The sequence below is a fragment of the Falco naumanni genome, chromosome 14, assembly GCF_017639655.2.
Source record: "Falco naumanni isolate bFalNau1 chromosome 14, bFalNau1.pat, whole genome shotgun sequence".
In the NCBI taxonomy this organism is placed as follows: Eukaryota; Metazoa; Chordata; class Aves; order Falconiformes; family Falconidae; genus Falco; species Falco naumanni.
Window position 1 is genome coordinate 9,010,839 of NC_054067.1, and position 7,842 is coordinate 9,018,680.

At 48.8% G+C, this 7,842-nt stretch overlaps 1 long non-coding RNA gene across 1 annotated transcript; it reads right to left on the minus strand.

The window, feature by feature from the left end:
- Window positions 1-3,055: 3,055 nt before the first annotated feature.
- Window positions 3,056-6,953, minus strand: LOC121097654. The gene is made up of 2 exons (XR_005831026.1): window positions 6,869-6,953; window positions 3,056-6,239 (listed from the first exon to the last, which is right to left on the minus strand). It is a non-coding gene; the product is annotated as an uncharacterized LOC121097654 (long non-coding RNA).
- Window positions 6,954-7,842: the final 889 nt, after the last annotated feature.

The window sequence follows — 7,842 nt, forward strand, 5'->3', positions numbered from 1 at the left end:
ATGTTCCAATTGGAAATTTTACACTTGCATACTGGTAACTCGTAAATGGTGGAGATGATAGACTTCAAATGTTCTCATTGAGAGGCAGAAAACAAACCCAGATTTAACAAAATAATTGGTTCAATACTGTTAAGATGAGTTTAAAGAATTCTGATAATGCTTTTCCCTTCCCTGCTGTCCCAGGAGGGACAAGTACACAAGTTTTATTTTAATCTATGTGCTATAATTTTAAGGATAGCTGACACAAGGTGGTCTTTGTTAAGATGTATCTATTTGCTTTGAAATCCAAAGAAGTTCAGCGCTTACTGGCTGCCAGAAATCACAGACCTATTATTCAAGGAACTTTTGAGCTCTGCTGTCAAAACCGTCAGAAGCCTGTAAGCTGAACAGCTCCCATTCAATGCATTTTTGTGCTCATTTGCAAACTGCAGTGGGATTGCTTGCAGCTCGATTCCCTTCAGCCCCAAACTCACTTAAAACTAAAGGCAGAGAACCCCAGTGTTCTTGTAACAGCGTGTTTGGGATCCCAGACTCCCAGAAGCAATGGCACCCTCATCATCCTCACCCACGATGTCAGCTAGGTCACCTTACATGTCACACACTTGGGTTTTTTTTACTTCAAAGTCACTCCTGCAAACTCCGTGCAAGCTTTGTGTAACCTGTTCATACTCCACATGTTGGTACAAATACAAAAGTTATAAGACACAGTCAAGGAACTTCAAGCACAGGACTGCCCGATCACGAGTGCTCAATCATTGTCAAGTTCCTGTACACACGTGGATGGTTATATACATGACCTTTTCCAGGGGCAGGTTCACTAAGGGGATGTAGGGAGGCAATATCCCTCCATCCCTTCTCCCATTACCACTGCGTGGCACGGACGTCCTGCACGTGGCTGAGGAGCTACTGAGCAGCTGCCCAGCCCACCTCGCTCCCCCTGCTCCATCCGTGGTCCTGTTTACAGCCGGGAGAGTCGCTACTGACAGCTCGCGTGCATTTAGCAACTCGGGCAGCAGATCACTACCAAAACAGACTAGCACATCGTAGCACACACAAAAAAAAAAACAACCCAGCATACAAAATTACCCTGTTTGGACAAGGAAGTCTCATGACCTGAAGCTCACCAAACACAAGGGCTGGCAGACCGTTAAGGAAGCAGATGATGGCTCTCTTCCAATCCCGCTGACCAAAGTGACCCAGCAGCCACCTGGAACACAGCAAGAGATGAAACCTCTTTGGCAAGCAGCTCCCAGGCTGTCCTCTGCCTCCACAGCATCTGGCACAAGCTAGTTTCACATCTAGAGCTCTTGATCGCTTTCATCTCCCAGATAGTTATGTACCTTAATGATTCATGATTGTTACTCAAGTCCCACCTGCAAGCAATGAAGCCTCCACACCAGCCTGCTAACATTATGGGATAGCTATGGGTTCACCTCCCCAGCCTCCTGGGAGCTACTTCGTGATGCCAGCCCCAGAGAACGGTGATTCTATTAAGTGCTATGGAATTAATATTGATTTATGCCAGTGGGAGGGAGAGAATAATCAAGTCCTGTGTCCTCACCTTCTGAGCTACTGGTGCTGCTCTGATGTTCTTCATACTTTGAAGTGCTTTATTCTGGTCAGGTTGGTAGAACTACTTTGCTTCTGTATCCTCAAGCTTCGGTCATTCTTTGCTGTAATTCCTTGCAGTGGCTTCTGGAAAGGTGTTTTTCTCCCTCCACTCCCCACAATAAATGAGTTTGTCACTTGAAATATACTGCCAATGTGTTACATGTCCCACAGTGTTTGTGGTTATATCAGAAGTGTTTGTTTATAGCACCATAATTCAGCAATATCTTGATTACAGGGGAGATGGTGTTGTAACTCACTGTGGCTAGAGAGAATATTATTTTTCTTTTCCTTTAATATAAAATGTTGATTTTCAATCAATACACTGAAAGAAAAAAATGCAGTTGTTGCCCTAGTAACCAGCTGCCTTGTAAACCATAAGATGTTAGGAGCACAAGGTGTTAATTGTTCCAAGTGCTGCTTGTGGTCAGGGATAAAAGCTAGAATGGAAAGGATCATAAGAAACATCTGGGAAGATAACGACAGCTGGTCTCTGCTTGGAGAAAGCCTAGGCAACAGCAAGTAGAGAGGCAAGGTGAGGAGAAGTAACTGCCACCAGAAGAGCAGAATGAACTGAACCGGGGCCACAGGTGAAAGCATCCCTGAGCGAAGCCTCCAAGAGCAGAATGCTTTGGGAGCCTGGCAGGTTTGTGCCAGGTGTGCTCAGAGTTCAGCACCTCCACCACCAGGCATGGCAGCTTCTCCTGTCGCTGCTTGTTCCCTCCTGCAGACCAGACCCACCTTTGCTTCCCCTTCTGCTCCGTGCCATGGGGTTTCCATGCACTGTGCTCCAACAGGCTCCTTCCCATGTGTTATTCAGCATGAATCGAGGCCTGTCCTGCAGAAGGTGACTCTCTGCAGAGCATTTCCCCCACTGCAGCAAGCCAGGACAGAGACCCTCCCTGTCACATACCACCCGTGTTGCAAGGCAGCTTCTTGCCCTGCTGAGCAGCTCTTGCTTTCAGGCTCCCGGCACAGCACCCAACACGAGCGCCCTGGCCACGCTGCCTGCTGGCAGGTGGGAGCAGTGGGTTGCCCAGAGGGCAGGCAGAACTCCACAAGGCATCTGTGTTGCTGCCCCAGCCTCGTAGGAGAGGGAGCCCCTCAGCTCCAGCGTGCTGGGGCTGGGAAAGCAGCAGCAGAAGGGCTCCTTCTGCAAGAGGCCTTTAAGGGAGAAAAGGCTGCATGAGGGCTTCTCCCCCATGTCTCTCCTTTCTCTAAGATGAAAGCAAGCTGGCAAGACAGCAGCCTCATGCTCTGCAGCATCTGCCACCTCTCCCTTCCCTCCCCCCCCCCCTCCAGCCCCTGCAAACCAGAGAGCAAACATGCATACTGCCAGATCTGGAGAAAAGTTTTCTACTTCAGTCCTCTTTAGCCATTTACCTGCTCTGGATGCCCACTGACCCTGCCAGTATCTCATTCCCGTAGGAAATAAAGGCAAGGAGCATAGAAAAAGCAGCATATTTATAAGCTAAGCCCCTCCCAGGGGCAGGGTTATGCTAGTCAGGGAGCATCTGTCCCAGCATGGTACATGGATTACATATACACTACAGCAACATACGGAGAGGAGGGCTGACATCCAGCATGCCCTGCCCTCACCGGCACGCATGGCTGGGGGCGTCCCACCACAGGTTGGCCACGGGCACTCGAGGGCAGAGGGGCAAGGCCAAGCTTCTGCTTTCTCCTGAAGAGTTTAAAAGAATGGAACACCAGGACCGGTGCCTCCTTGGGCTCCAGTGTCCACATTCCTGATGTCTCCTTAACTTCTGGGGGGAGCTTTTTCCCCCCGTTGTTTTTATTTACTCTTGATGTTTATCCCTGGTGACAAAGCCATATATCTCGGTGAGCCATACCACAAAGCTTTGTATGCAATCTGATGGTGTGTCATGCTGGTGATGAAGACTACATCGGGCTACACAGCCTTCATATACAATTAGAGGTTTTTTTCTCTTGCTTCCCCTGCCACAGTTGCCTGTGATAATGCAGCCATGTCCATCTCAGCACAGCCTAACATAGACCTCTGCCACTGACCAGGGCTGGGATTTCTGCCATGCATCCTTTACACTAAGAAAACACAGTTTGAGCAAATAAAGCTGAGAAATTGTGAGTTTTTCCAAGTGGAGAGTGCCTGGGCAGCACTTCACATAGCAGAGCTGCATTTAAACTGGGGTCTGCGGGTAAGACTGGAACATAAAGATGAATGACTTTGGTTGGGTAATTAGATAATAAAATTGAAGACTCTGGAGTTTAGCCCAGGAATATAATCTAGTATACGTGGCTGCCTAGCCTTCTCTGTCTCCTGCTGCTAGCAGCACCACCTTAACCTGGCAAGGAGATCTACCCTTCGCATGGAGTCCAAAGACAGAAATGTGTTTGGGTAGCACAGCCTGTGTACTAGCACAAGATCGGAGGCACAGGACTGACCCTGCCCTCTGGCAGCCTCTCAGCAGCTCCGGGAGGGTTTGCAGGAGGTTCTGTGTTTGGTAGGAGCACAGGGCAGGTGTTTAGGGGCCGGCAACCCGGCTGGCAGCTCAGCTGAACACAGTGCAAGTCATCCCATGGACGGGTGCAAGGGGGAACCTCTGCGCAGGGGCCACCAGGCTCATGGTGGCTCAGAGATTCGTTTGGGCAGAGCCAGAGCTAACCCTCATGCATGCCTTGTTGTGCCAGTAAATATTAATGTGGCTGTGTAGGGGGTGGTGTTTAAGGATGGAAAGGGCATCACAGCCAACCTGAAAGCAAAACTGAGGGTTTTTTTCTGGAGCGACTGCTTTCCTACATTCAGCTTTCAGGTTGCTGCAGAACTGAAAAGGAAAGCAGAGGCCAGTTCTCTCTGACTTGGGAAATCCTTCAAAAATAAAGCAAATCCATTTTGAAAGGCAGACTTTGTCAGCTGCCCTATTTTTAGGACTGACTCCTACAGGTCCTTCCTTCAATGATAGCAGTTTTGCCTGAGCAATGACTAGGGACTGCAGGATTTAGGCTTTTAATAAAGCAATTGTGTAATTAAAAATAAATGGGTCTCTAGTGTCACTATTTAAAAGAAAAGAAAACTTAGATCAAATAAGGCATTTCTTTCTTTTTGGTTTAGTCTGCTTGGATCATGCAGAGCTTTAATGACGCAGTCACAAATGTTGTATTTAAAAGGCCTCTTAGTTGCTGAGAGGAGCCCCAGGAGAGGGCTATTAACTGGCCAAATTAGGCTATTTATTTTTGTGAGTTTTGCAAGTTTGAAAAAGAGAGGCACATTTTCACTTAGGAGAGTGATATTTCAAATAGGTCACAGGAAACTCTGGCAGGCGGGGAGCAAAGCAGAGCGTCAGTAGGAAAACATTAACCAGAGACATTTTGCAAGTGCAAGTCGACATTTGGGTTCCTAATGGCTTCTGAAGTCCATTCAAAAATCTTTCAGTGGATGTAAAATAGGGGCAAGGCACCGCAGCTGTGCAGGAGCCCTGGCCTAATCCCGAAAGCCTTTAAAACGGCAGAGCTGTGCCTGCGGGTGCTGCTGCAAGAGAACCCAGCGCTGTCAGCACAGCCGACAAGCTTGGCAGAAAGTGTTTGAAGGAGATGGACTCTGCCTGTTGGTTAGGAGGTAGCTGATGTTTGCACAGATGGCTGGTCAGTCTTGAAATTTCACTGCACCTTTCCTTCCTCCCGCTTTGATTTTGATTCTTCAGACAATCGATGGGCTTCGTTTTCCCCTCACATAATCACTGCCAGAGCAAATTGGGAATGACTTCGGTTAATCCCACGGTGCAAGCTGCACTCACACCTTAAGAATCAGGCCCAATACTTCTGCATGCCCGATGCTGGTTGGCAAAGGTCCCTCCGCACCACCTCAGTGGGCACGGCACGTGCTCGACAATGACGCACCATTTCCTCCCTTTCACATTTGCAAACAGAATCAATTAATTTAAAGTCTGCTCAGGAATGATTCGTGTGAAGTTACTCTGAAGGACTGGCTCACCTCCCATTGACTTCAGCAGCTCAGGATGATGCTGCTCAGGACCCAGAGAAGCCCCTGGGGCAATGCTGGGCTGCCACTGGGTCCTGTCCCTGCTCCAGCAGGGCTGGGGTCCCTTGAGCTGCTGCCACACAAGCCACAGGAGCACCACTGCATCTACACGTGATGGAAAGGCTTTACAGGATCAGGATCAAGATGAGAAAATAAATGATATAATAAAATAATAAAAAGCAGCATTCCTAGAAAGTGATGTCTGATGGGTTCCTCTGGATGGATTGTAAATCCACCAGTCATAAGAGTCATGAAACAAAAACAAAATTAAAGAAAAGATAACCACACACCTATTAGAGCGATCTTTCTCTTCCTCAAGGTTTTTTTTCCTATATAAACTGGCTAATTGAGGACTCAGAGGACCAGTAAGTCTGAGGCTGTGGCTGTTTGTCACATCAGTGTTTTGGGCAGTGACTAACACCTCTACCATAACTCCTTTCCTTGGCTGCGGCGGGCTGAGCTCTCAGTACCATGTTCTCCTCCTCTGAGTGACCGTGTGGAGTTGCAGGTGCTTTGTGCCCAGCATTTCCACGGGACTGCAGGTTTTTATGGCACAGACAAACCAGCATTTTATTGGACCAGAATGAAGGAGCTGGCACTGGAGTGAAGGGAGCTGAAAGGGAAACATGGAGCATGCAACTTTACCGAAAACCTTGTCAGCCAATACACAAAACATCCAACGGACTCGACCTGCTTTACTCTTCCTGTAATTGCTGTACTCTGTCCTACTGAGATAAACCAACCCAACCCACCCCACACAAACCCCAACCAAAACCAGGAGGGATTTCTGGCGTGGTGAGGCCATGGGGTGGACTGGGAACACCACTGCGGGCTCAGCCAGAGAAAACTGGGATAGAGAGAGTCCCGCCGGCTGTGCCACAGAGGAAACCCCTGCTCCGACCCATGTCACCAGTGGCATGTGACAGGGCAGGCATTAAAGCACACACTGTTTTGCAGAGGTGAGGAGGGAATTTATAGGGACAGGGAAAGGACAAACGTGTCGCTTGTCCATTTAGCATGAAAGGAGCTATAAATATTGTGATAATTGTCTCCAGGAACCCAGGACAACCTCTGCCCTGACTCGCAACCACACACTGTCCCTTTGGACTTTACTGAAGCTATTCAGGTTGCAAGTCACCATCTCAGATGGCTCAACTGGCTTGTTATTCCCATTAAAAATATCCTAGCAAAGGCAGCCCTTTCCAAGGAGGTACAGAAGCTGGCTCTCTGTCTCAGACAAACCTGCTGAAGCTCCAGTTTCACTTGTCACCCAGTTGTACAGCGCTGTTCTCCAGCTGGACCTTGTGTCTGCTCCAGTGTGGTAATGCCTCCAGATCTACTCTGTGTATTCGCTTAGCCTGGCAATATTTATTTAGCAGATAAAACTCCGAAGCTGCTCCTGTAGAGATAGTTTGCAATATATTAACAAGGCCATAATATTAGTTAAAAGCATTCCTTATGTGCCCCCAAATTTTTGGTGTAAAAGAAGCAGCAGATGCCAAAGGTCACAAGGCAAATCGAGTCCTTATGAGAAGTTAACCATTAGATAAAGAAAAAGGATGAGGGTGATCAGAGGGCACTGTAAACCACTCTTTCCCCCAGGACCTTGCAGCTCACAGCATGCTGTGTATAATAACGCTTAAAACAACTAAATAGGGGTCCAAGTCAAGACACAAAGAAATTATTCACCCTTTTCCCACAGATGGGCGCAAAGCAAACATCATAGTGCAGCCCCAGGACAAACAAACGTTTCTCGATCGATGCACCTGTATAAATGCTTGGCCCAGACAGGGCTCTCTGGAAGACCTGCAGGGATTTTGGGTCACTCTTGCTTTACCTGAAGCACCGGGTCCCCACCAAGGCACCTTGTCCTGCCGCTCCCCTCCTGGGCACAGCGCCGGGCAGCATCCTCCTCCCACAGCATCCCCCCAGTGGCACCTCCTGGCCCCGCCGAGCCATGGGGCGAGGGGGGGATGCCCATGGCTGCCGGGTTGCCTTCCCCAGGGAAGGGCAAAGACGTTCCCTGTGGCGGTGGGGGGCTGGCAATGCCCACCGCAGGAACCTCTCCTTGGCCTGTTTTCTTTTTGTCTCTGTTTCCCCATTCAGGAAAAAGCTTCTGTCACAACAGCTGCTGATTCATTTTCTGACTTGGTGCCGAGCATGCCAGACATAACATTCGTTTGCTGCCAAAGTGGTAAAAACAATGACTTACCAGC